The following is a 12,804-nucleotide window of genomic DNA, read 5'->3' on the forward strand; positions in this document are numbered from 1 at the left end:
TGGCTTTCACGGCGAGCTGGACTATTACAAGATTGATGATAAGCTCAAACACAATGCTTGACCTAAATACATTATGTAGCAGGGGATGCCTGTTAAGTAGGTCAGCACGGGCTCTTAAAAGTTATGCAAAACTTACTGCAGCCACACAGCCAGGGTGTCACTAGTCGAGAAGTATGAGGATCAGTTCTATAGGCTGGAAGAAATCTCTTACCATCACATGAAAATCTGTTTCATCAAACTTAAAACGTCTTAAATACTGAACTATGCTGCTTGTCATATGTCTTCAGGCCTCCAAATGAAATAGAAGTGAGGTGGGTAGCTGATGAAAAGCCCAACATTCCTGAAGATGAGCCTGAGGTTCACATACATGGAAGATGTTCCATACATGGAACAATAGTAATTGTTCAAATAAATATTTTCCATTCTTGCAGGCAAACAAATTATGATTTATGGGATGCATCGGACAAGCCTGTCAAGCTAAGGAAGTCTGTATTTAGTAGTGATTAATCAGAGATGGCTATATTACCCTGTCTTGATCTTAGGAAGCTCTTAAGCAGCGTGGTGGAGAGAGAACAACTGTACAGAGACTCTCCTGTCATGGTACCCACCTGAGGCAGGACAGACACACAGCATGACAGAGGGAATATTGTACTTGGCAAAATCAACTGGTAACTGTTTAACCATCCCTTTCTAAACATGTCTGTGCACTGGACAGCAGAGACTGGAGACACCTTGAGGAATAAGAGTGGGAAGGAAGAGGAAGGATACATTGTGGTAAGAGGTTTTAATCTCACGTTATGAACAAAAGCATCCTTTTGGCTTAAAAGCCAGTGAGTCCACTCTGCATTAAGCTATCAGCCATCTCCATGTTCATGCACAACCGAGCATGAGGCAAAGTCCAGCCAGATCCTAGTGGCTCATGTTAGGCAACGCCAAACTTTTATAATCTCTAGGCTGAGCTGAATCTACAGTTTTCATCCACTTGAGTAACTCCCTATTATCAATCGATGATGGCAAAACAGAGAGCAAGCCATTAATCCTAGAATGGTTTGGGTTGGAAGGGACCTTAAAGCTCATCCAGCTCCAACCCCCTGCCACGGGCAGGGACTCCTTCCACTAGAGCAGGTTGCTCCAAGCCCCTGTGTCCAACCTGGCCTTGAACACTGCCAGGGATGGGGCAGCCACAGCTTCTCTGGGAAAAGCCTGTGCCAGCACCTCAGCACCCTCACATAGTGAAGAATGCTTCAGAAGAGGCTATACTGGGCCTGCCATTCAAACACTGGATAATAAAAGCCCAGGAAACCAGGATTTTCAGACCCCATTTGTGTCTTACATCAGTTTCCAAGACTTGCCATCACTCTCACCACATCACATACACACTTATATTCAGCATGCAGGTGGGCATGGCCACGAATGTGGTCACATTCCTGAGTACTAGGTACGATCATCTTTCTATGAAGAATGCTCCTCTAGACAAGTACACATTCACAAGTGAGGATTTACACCTAGATCTTTGCACTTCCTATAAGTACACTAAGAAACTTAGTGACAGATGTCGATAAAAAAAGTATTTAACCAGTAATAAAGATGTACTAAGGACAAAAAAATCAGTATAAAAGCAAGAGAAAGACAGTAAATAGGCCGCAGAAGTCTGCCTTGGAAAAGCCAGTCTGATGAAGGCTTTCCACCAGCCCTCAGTAACACGGTTCATGTAGGCAAGTTGCATATTTCAGTTAGCGATTAACTTGGAAGCTTTTCCTTTGAGACAAGTGATTATTTTCTTTCTCTGTCTGACCTAGTGCGTACTGCAAAGCTCCACTATACTGTATTTGTGCCCTGCAGGCAGCAATGTCCCACCAACTTTCCACTGAATGCTCCTAACACAAGGCAAAATGACAACAACAACAACAAAAAAAAGAGAGTATTATTTTGCATATTGAAAACAAATACATGCTATTGTGTTTCTTCTTTTATTGCTTTGTTATTTCATCATTATTCACCACAGTTCTTGCCTTCATTTGCAGAGTTTGGGTTTTAATGTAATGGCCATTCAATAAAAATGTTACTTTTAAGGGTTTGCATATCATCCCATTTTCTCTTCAACCCTTCAGCAACCATATGGCAAGCAATCAGGTCTGCAATCACTAGGTCCATATTATGTAGAGCATGATTTCAGCATTATGCTATTACCCATCTGTTTCTGTAGAAAAAGACATGAACCCTTGTATAAGAGGTCAGCGGTTTCATTGCACACCGTATTCCAGAAATCCATCTCTGTTCACTTGAGATCACTTTTGTGATTTACTGTAGTCTTTTAGGCCAGGCTTTTTTTTTTTTTCCCCTTTCTTTTTTTTTTCATGTTTTAAATACAGACAATCAGCACAATTTGTCTGTCTGTTGTATAGAATTATTTGTAACTGTCATTCTGTGCACTTACGCTCTCTTAAAGATGTTCTCCTGAGATCATGCCATTTTCTTAAAGAAGAGACAAAAAAAGAGAGAGGAAAGCTCACATATTTTCATTTGTTTAACAGATTAGTCCAGGAATAAGGAGGTTTGCTATTCAGCATCAGTACATTTATGAAGTAGTTAAAATTGTCTCTTTTGGTTTGTTTCTTTGGTTTCAGAAATCCAGAAGATGCAAAGAGGTATGTGGCTTTCCATAGGAGAGGAATGCACTGTACAAGTACAGACATAATGGTAATGTCCATTTTTAATTTGACTTGAATTCTGCCCACCAAAGACAACTCAGTGAACTTCAACTGCAGCCTATCAAGCTTGTAGAAAGGGATGTAAGAAAGAAAAGGAAGAGTCTAATACCAAGGAACTTCAGTACAGGCCACTGTTAACCATAGCACGTAACCGGACACTGTAGTTCCCTATCACCATGAAGTTTCTTCTACAATAAAGAAATACAAATCCACATCCAAAATAAAATTCAACATCCCTTCAATGTTGTATTATTGAATGCCTGTACATGTTTAACTGGATAGCTCTGCTTCACTAGACAAACACAATGGAATTCTCCTTAACAACCTCTTTTACGTAAACCACAAGCTCGACCGAAAAGAAAGAAAACAAAAATCTCCATACAAACCATTCCACAGCACAAAACTAGTCCTTTTATCCAGAATATTTTCTACCAGCAGATTTGCCAGGAACTTTTCCCAGGCTCAGAGGGCTCACAGCAACAACAATGAAAAATAAGTTTAAGTTCAAATAATTTGAAAACATATAGAATAAAGACACAGAGGTATGATGAAGAAATAGCAAATCATGCGAAAGACGAAATGGAGCAAATCCATGCTTTCTTACAGGAATGTTAATAGAAGCTCTAGAAAATAAGGGTGGAAACCTTTGTTAGCTCCTAGGGAAACAAGGGAGGCTGGAGGAATGGAATGAACAGCCAAGGTCTGGAAAATGCTGCCACTACTGGTGCCCAGAGATAGGACAAGAACAGAGGCTACGGATGAGATGATGAGCTCAGAGTAAAAGGGCAGGCACACTGCTATAGGGGTGGGGAATAGCTGGAAAAGCCCAAGGGAGGAGAGGGTAAGGATGGAGGCAGTTTGTGAGATGTTCTTGTTAGCTACCCACTTCTAAGATGTCAGTAATCAAGGAGAAGTTAATTTGGCGAATTTGGATGTAAAATGGATAAGAAAGAGCCACAGAAGCTTCTAAAACATCTGCAGTTCATTATGGGTGGCAGAAATGGTTGAAAAGTTTAATTTCTAAGTTTCCTTTGCAGAAGCAAGGCCTTAAAGATAAAATCCAAGCTGCAGAGTCAAAGGAAGTCTTGTATCTTCACCAACCAGAGACCAGAGCCTCCAGTCAATGCTGGAGTACAATAAGTGACCCAGGTCTGTGCAGTGGCTTCCACTCCCTAATAGAGATTCAAAACAATAGATCTGCATTACAGCTCTTGGACAGCATTCAACAAAGCTTGTTTAACTCATGAAGCAGTCTGGATGTGGGAGCTATGGAAGTTTGAGCCACTAACAGGAGAATTAAACTTTTGTAATGTACGCTTAAGTATCAAATGCTAAGTGTCATTTCAATAATAAAATCATTAAAGAAATGATATATGGATGTATTAGGCCGATTAGGTAGACACAGACAGACAGATTAGATGGGATGACCACAAAGAATAAAGTAAATATGAAATGGAGAAAAGTAAAGGGCAGAAAATTGAATCTAAAAGAATATTACAGATATATGAACTTGGCAAATAACTGGAGTGATTCCCCTGAAGAAAGAAATATTAAGCTGGTCAAATAAAAATGGTAACTCACTTTTCCGTGTTAATCTTGGACTATATATGGTGTAAACACTACAAGAATTAGGGAAAACCAAGTGTGCAGAATGTAACGATGGAAATTACAGGCTGGCAACCATCAATTACAGAATAAATGCTACTCAAAAGCAGATGTAATAATAGCTGGCAAGACACATTAATACAGTTTGACCTCCAGTTTTATTTACTTCTTTCAAGCAACCTGAATGTCATGGTGCTTACATAAACAATGCTTAATGCTTTGAACTTCCATAAAACATGGCAAGAGTTAATTAAAATGATACAATCACGGTATATCTCTTTCAATATAATAGGCAGAACAATAAGGAGAGAGCGAGTGTTTATTATGGAGTCCAATAATTATTCACCAAAAGTGTACAGTGAAAGACTCATCTTCAGTTTTCAAGATAACTTTTGGAGTTGGAACATCTCCTTGCTTTGATGTTTGCTAGCTGCTGAGATTCACGCACTGGGGAGAGGAGACTTTGGCAAACAAGCCCCTAATACACATGGATAAAAAGCTATCTTCAATAACATTAATGTTTAACGTGAACTGCTAAAAGCAACAAAATCAAAGTGAAGGCTGACAACTCCAACTTTAGCTTAAAGAATAGAGTTCAAAAAGCCACAGCATCTTATGCCAGCAGCGTTGCAAGATTACATTCTGAATATCTTAACTTTTGTTTAATTTTCCATTCTCTGGTTCTTTCCATTAATGTGTACACTTGAAGGGGTTTGTTCTATTTTAGCTTGTTGTCATTAGGATGGGATTGCCTTTGTTCCTCGATTCAGCAAAAAGCCATCAACGCTGAGAAACAGAAGATCATGTCATAAAACCTCAAGCTGCAAAATAAGGTCATCCATCCACCTTTCCAATGGTATCTATAGCCAGTGCTTCAAGCTCCCCCTTCAGCAAGGTAGTAAAACAAACACCACTCCAAGTTACAACTCTGAAAGCCTCCAGCCTCCTTAACCTTTCTACAAGCATTCGTGCCTCTCTTTTTCCTTCCTATAAAGATTGTAAAACCCCAAAGGAGACCAAACTTGAGCTCATCAGCACCTCAAATGAATTCAATTTACTAAATCCCAACATCTTGCAAGCTTTGTACACAGAAAACATTCAGATTTTGGTACCTACTGAAAACACTGACACAGCTTCTTCCAGATTGCTGGGTGGACCTTACACCCCTACCCACCTCCCAACCAGCAGGCAAGGGAGGCTTTCGGAGGCAAGAAGGGAGGTGTTGTGCTGGAGCTAATGATGCACAAGATTTTCTCGTTAGGATAATTGGAAGAGGTAAGATAGAAGGGAGAGGCAGATGCAGATCTGGTCCACCTAAGATTTTAGTCCAGAGAGCCAGGAAATTCCAGTATCTTCAGAAAATCCTACCTGCCGTGAGGAGGGAAATAAAACATATCTCTAGATGCTTTCTTGTAAGGAGCCAGGTTTATATCCAGCTGTAAGGTTTACTGCTTAAATCAAGGCTAAACCCCACATCTACTTGGCAGCAAAGGTGGCCAAGCAAGGGCAATTATGCTTTAGAAGAAAAAAGTTACTTTGAGGAAAGTTTGAACTTTTTCCTTTGCACGAGTGTATGTTTTGAGTTGTTGGTTGGTATTACGATAGGACAAGGGGAAATGGGTTTAAACTTACACAGGAGAAGTTCTTCCATGTGAGGGTGGTGATGCACTGGCACAGGGTGCCCAGAGAAGTGGTAAGTGCCCCATCCCTGGCAGTGTTCAAGGCCAGGTTGGACAGAGCCTTGGGCGATATGTTCTACAGTTACGTGTCCTCGCCCATGGCAGGGGGTTGGAACTAGATGATCTTTAGGTCCTTTCCAACCCAAACCATTCTGTGATTCTATGATTTGGGTTTGGTTTTTTTTTTCCTTGGGAAGGGGAGATATTATCTTTGAATGAACTCAACTGAAAAAAGAAAGCCGCCTTCATCAACTAAGACATATTGGATCTACAACCTCCTGTCTCCCAATTGCCCTTTTCTTTTTCTTCACTGTTGCACTTGTCTAACATGAAAGGAAGGGGAGAAGAAAGATAGAAAAATAATAAATGCATTCTTTTTAATTTCATTTTTCAAGATATCAAATACGTTTGAATCTAAAATACTAAAACTAAATTTCTAAAAATACTGAAGAACTGTTTACAATGCAAAAATGTTATTTGACGAAAAGAGGCTTCCGGTGAGCAGGTTTCTCTACCTTTGATGTTTTCTCACAAACTCCATTATCTAAACTTGTACAACACTGCTCTGTCCTCTGTGCCCGATGAGCCCTGCCTGCACACAACTGTCCTTTCACAGGTCTGTCTGTGATGCTGAGCAGCAGCCATGTCACAACTCATAATTATCAGTCTTACAATATCTGGGTAGATTTTAATGCCCTGGGTTTTCATAATCTTTGCTTTAAAAAAATAAATAATAATGTAGATTTTCATGTCAGAAGTGAGTTTTAGTCTTCACAGTTCCAGAGGAACATTTGGAAATGTGACCTCGACACAGTCTTCAGGTTTGGCCAAAAGAAATCAAATGAGAACCCTTAATATAGTTTTATTTCATGTTCATGACAGTTTTAGCCCATGAGATTCACGGGAGGTTCCTATAAGGCTTAGTTCATGAGATTTGGAGTCATCACTCTGCTTCCCTAAAGAAACACATATCCTAAAACTACTCACATGAAGCAGCCTTGGTGAGCAAATCAGAAAGTCATTCATATAGACTTACCATTTGGTATGTTTAACTCCCTGAATGTAGCTGCATTCTACTTCAGTCCATACACTCAGCTACCTCTAGAGACTCAAACCGTGGTGTTGCATTTGTCCAGGAATCATTTCATTTCTCAAGAAAAAGTGAATGAGGAAACACAAGACCTAAGCCAGCAAATGCTTTCTGGGTGGTTTGGGGGTTAGGTGAATCTAGACACTGCAGCAAATCAGTTGAGAATACGGTTTGCTGGGTTCTTTTGTGGCTGTGATTCTGCCCAGACATACATGATATTCTGCCCAGCTATGTTTCATGTATGATTCTGCCCAGCTCACACCAAAATCAGCAAACTCTGAAGGCTGACGTGCCATGCATTCATATACACTTACACAAATAAAAGTTATTTTAACTTTACCAAACTAGACTGAACTTGCCAGTAGAGTTCTAGAAGCAGTAAATGCTTCTTGAAGAGACAAATCCATTGCTGGATGAGCTGCTTGGTCTCACTGATTTCAGAAATCAGTGGAAGATTCTCCCTTGTGCATCTTCTCAAATGCTCCCAGCTCTGTTGTATGTAAATCAAAACCCACCCGGTGCCACCTTTATCCGTGGGCCCCAGATCACCAGTTACTGCTGTAACACCCTGCTACCCCTTTTAAGCAGAAGTACCAACACTAATAACACATTTGTATTGGTTGCATGCACCTTATAATAACACTGGAGCACTACAGCTAGTGTTTTAGCCCAGTTTTTAATGGGGCAGTATCCCACCATAGTCCAGCTCTAAATTTGACCCCCTTAAATCGACCAAATGACTGTAAATCCTAGTTGCACAAACCAGCACAATTGCAGCTAGCATGGACACAAAATAAAGCCTGATGTTTGCATATGGCAAACACAAAATCAGTTTAGCCAATTCTGATGTATATTCATAAACGTAGCAAAATGGCAGGGGAGGTGATGTCCAAGGACGTGACTGGGGGTTATTCCCTAGTACAACAATTATCTGCTGGCAAACTGGGATCACTACACTTGTGTTAGAGCTGGAAGGAGTTTTAATCAACTGTTATAATATGGTACCCACTCATGGAGAATTTAAAGACAAAAACGAACTTCCAGGACATGAAAAATTACTGAATTACAGCGCAATCTTTAGTGGTTTAATTGAGCAGTTTTCTCAGAATATGGGGGGAATGATTCATGCAGTTCCCCACCTCCACAAGCAATTTTTGCCAACCCATCTGCCACCCTAAATGTTGCAGCCAAGGCAACCCCATCGGTGGACTTCTGCTCCCTCTGCTGGGGCTGCAGAAATCCCACTACCAGACCCAGGGCTGGTTCATTCAGAGGCAGGAGCACAACCGGTTTCACCGGGGAGGAACATTGTGCCCCAGCACTGGCTCCAGAATGGTGTTGACACCACCGCTAAGACTGACTTGCAAATAAGTAGCAAATAAACAGCTGTAATCCTTTGGAACAACAAAAGCCCTAAAGCTATGGGGGAACATCGGTTAAAAGTGTCAGAAGTAAAAGATTATAATTTTTTTTAATGCTCTGAAAAGAGGTGGAATCAAAAGGAAATGACAACACCCATTAAAGCCTTCAGTGCTTCTCTCTGGCTTTACCAGTTGTTCCCTCCTAGCACACGAGCATGCTGCGACGCGACAGGATGGCTCACTGCCACGTGTGATGGGAGAAAAGACAAATATCCTCCTTACAATGGACAACAAAGTCTTGCTTCTGCATTCCAAGTCAGAAACAAATAAATGTGGAATTCCATTAAAACCTCTGTCCAAGTGAGCTTTCCTGTAGCCTTCTCTATAGATGCTTTTAGTGTCTGGCTACTTAGAAATCACAAGATTGTTGAACTGTTCAGTGCCTCTGACCCTCCCATCAGCAAACTGATCTGGTGATAAAATGTAAAGAGCTTGTGCTATTTGCATTTTCACTCTGTAGTCACAGATCACAAAATAAATCAGTAAATCGAGCTACAAGGCTTCCAATTTGCAGCCACCAAACCTTCTAAATAATCATCTCTGCTTAAATACACAAATCCCTTCAAATGTAATAATTTCTTTGTCAACTAAAACAGTTACAAAAATTCCATCCCCCAAATGCTTCCACACAGCGATTGCTTTAAAGAAATCAGACAAATGAAAGTGCACAATTTCTCCTTAATATACTCCAGAGAATTAAAAATACCCAATGAACTGAAATGCTAAAATCACCCAGAGTATTTCCTTCCGAGCTGTCAAACACTGTTCCTCCAGCTTCATAAAAGAGAATTGAGAGCTGTTTTCTTGGTTTAAAAGATCAGAAGCCCTGACGTGGTCCAGGTGCCAGCATCACTAAACCCACGGCCACGGATGCCAGCGATTAGCATCATTCCTGGCAGGCTCTGAAAAGCAGCCAAATGCATGAGGAGTGAACAAACCTCCCGCTGCTCAGGTCGCTCCTGGCAGGGCAGGGCTCAAGCACCTTCATGCACCTCGCAGGGGAATCCTGTTACATCCTTCATCAGGCCACCTGAAGAGCTCCGCAACATTGCACCTCCATGAAAATACAGATATTTGGCACATTAAATATCAGCTCTCTGTTTAATGTTAATTATTTTGTTAGGTATGTCCAGGATAACAACTTATGAACAACGTAACTATGGTTGTGTCAAAATTAAGTCACTCGGATGCTCAAGTTCTGACTGATGTGGCCCTCAATTGCCTCTTCCACTGTAAATTTAGTAAACACAGTCAAACCTTTTTTGACAAACACAGATATAAATCAAACATACATTTCAAGCGTGCCTCTGTGATGTCTTAGTTGGAATTTGCAACGTGTTAGGACAAATGCTGCAGTTTCCCTTGACCTATGTGAAAAATATTTAAGTGTTTAAAATATGATCCCTTTCATTCATATGCTAATGGCTACAAACAGTGCTCCAGTCCACGCCACACAAAAGCTGAAAGAGATTTCACTAGGACTTTACATCTTCTTAGTAAATTAGGTATTATAACAGTTAGTAAATGGATGTACTGAGGGCATTATAAAGTTGCCACTCAGCTGTGCAATAATAAAGGGACAGCACAGTGCTGAAAAACATGACAAATGTGCCATGGGAGTTTAAAAATAAATAAGTAAATAAATTAAAAAGTTAGAGGAATAAGAATTCCAGTGGCTATAGAAATACTTTGGCGAGGATATATTTCCTTCCCGTATCACAGAACTATTAGAGATGAAGTGTGTGGTTTCAGTTTGCAGTGCTTTGTTTCCGAGCGTGTGATTTGTTCCTTGTCACTGCTGCAGGGGTGCAGGCACACACCGGCTCCATCCCTGCCCCTTCCCCCTGATGCTAATCTCATCCCTCCACTCTGGTATTTCCCAACAATAGTAGCCATTGGAATACTGTTAATCCTTTTAGTAAGTGCTAATAATCAAGCATTAGCACAAATAATATTAAAGCTTTTTTCCTAATAATTACATATATAATGGATGTGTCTTTAAAAGTTGTTTACAGCTACTTAACCCATGAATAATTGGTTTCTCATCCTGAAAGAGAAGAAAGCTTGTCTTGGAGTCCCAGTTACAAACACTTTCTCTCTCCCTTCTTTAAAAACAGTTTTACAGCTGTTGTTAGCAATTAAAACTGTTAAACCACTATTAAACCCAAATTTCTTTATTAAAGGGATTACTCAACCCAGCTGAATTGTTCTTTAAAGTATTGGATCATTTCAAATAATTTCCAATTTGAATGATCAGTGAATGGTCTGAAGGTAGCAAGACCCTACTCTCAACAGTTCAGCTCCTTTACTACCACAGCACAGGCTGCTTGTTGCTATATGACTAGTTTAATTGTGGGCTGTAATAAAGGTCATAATTAATATCCCAACACAGACACTAACAAACAATTTTAAATTGCCAGCATAATCAAATGATGCAAACATCTATGAGCTACAAAAGTTCATTGCCGCAACTGACAATTTCTTAATTGTATTCAGTCATTCATGGAAATTTTATTAACATCGAACTGATGTATCCTGCCCTTACTCTGTCACAACACCAGGGATCTAATTTCATTATTTTCCACAAGATTTGCTTGACTACTGCCATGATTCTAATATTGCTTTAGTCCAGATGTTTATGCTATTTAAATTAGGAAGAAAAGGCTTTTGGGTAAACACAATTAAAGAAGGGGGGGTTTTTTTCCTCTTCTTTTTTTCCCCCCTTTCCCTTTTTTTTCCCTTTCCAAATTTAGTTTAACAATCTTCTTTTAATTAATGAACATAACTGCAAAGTAGATGGGTTTTCCCCCCTCATTTTTTATGCTCGTTCCCCACTGTGTGCAACATACATCGAGTGTATGGTTCCAGCTAGTTCTAAATATAACAACCTTTTAATTTTTCACTTACATTTGAGTGCTCATTAAAGTGAAAGATAGCAGTGCATGACAACTGCACTTTTCCTCCTTTGACTCTTAAATCAATCCCCAATATATTTTGAGCATCACAGAAACAGTTTGAATCTTTCTCCTTCCTCCCGCGGTGTTGCATCCCTGAAGTGGGTCTGTGACTGAAGGATAACCCGTGTTTCTGGTGTCTGGGGCGTTCAGCATCGACTCTGTGTGACAGCAGAGGAATCTGTGCAGCTGGAACACCGACATCCAAAGGAGGATTTTGCTTCTGCTTTTTGATACCACTCAAATACATTCATTTTCTTCTCCTGTTGGACACCAGCGTTTCATTCATACCAAATCTCTTTCCTGGGAAACAATGCTATGATGTCTGAAGTAGGACCCCCCTCCTTTTGTCTGTTGTAAAGAAGCTGATTTCATAGAAAAATATGATTTTTTGCAGGAAAGAGCTAATAAAAATCAGCCCACATTTTTATAACCCTCAGCACTACTTCAGTAAGGTCAAAATGTGACTGAATGGGGGGTACACGCTTCCCCACCGGAGCATATACACTTGCCTATTATTCCTAAGTGTAAAACTTGACAACTCCAGTATTCATAACACAGTCTTTCAAAAATAAACTGTCTTGAGACAGTATTTCTAAAGGCTCCGAAGTACATTTTCAACCCAGCTTTTTGTCAGCGTTTGTAAAGGAGACTCAATAATTTGTGTGATTGCAGCCGAGTGAAGATTCACACCGCCCGGTGCCAGACAGTCGTCAGATGCACCGAAAACTTACTGCTGCAATTAGTTAGCTTGTAGAATTCACAAGCACAATGGTATTTATAAATAGCCCCAGTATTTGCTGTCCTTATGAAATGGTTGTTTATGCAGGGTGCAGACGGGGTCATTAGCACCTTTTTGCTCTGCAAATTCCTTTCCTCCCCAAAACCTGGGTGGAAGGATGACACACGTTGATTGATCTCCGTTATTATTCTTTTTGTGTGTCTTACATTGCACTGAAGAATGGGACTCTCCATCCATCACCCACAAAACTGTCACGGGCAGCACTTGGAAAGGCAAAAGTTACCCTCGGTTGTTGTTGTGGACGCTGTTTTGTTTGGACAGAGAGCTCTGGTTGCTCCCCAAGCCCTCGGAGAGCCGTGCAGCGAGGCAGCGTGTGCGGCTTCCCCAGCTGATGCTATTCAACACGACCCTTGTGCTTCTGGTTTTCACTATTATCCTTTTGTACATGCCTAGGAATAAGAATCACAGCAGCAAGTTGTGCTTCCATATGCAGAGAACACGCTGGAAAACTTTCTTTTTCTTTCAAAGTACGTTATTGAAGTGTAACACACCTACTAGCAAATTACCAAACCAATTCCTGCTCACAATTCACATGTATTTTC

The sequence above is a fragment of the Strigops habroptila genome, chromosome 6, assembly GCF_004027225.2.
Source record: "Strigops habroptila isolate Jane chromosome 6, bStrHab1.2.pri, whole genome shotgun sequence".
In the NCBI taxonomy this organism is placed as follows: Eukaryota; Metazoa; Chordata; class Aves; order Psittaciformes; family Psittacidae; genus Strigops; species Strigops habroptila.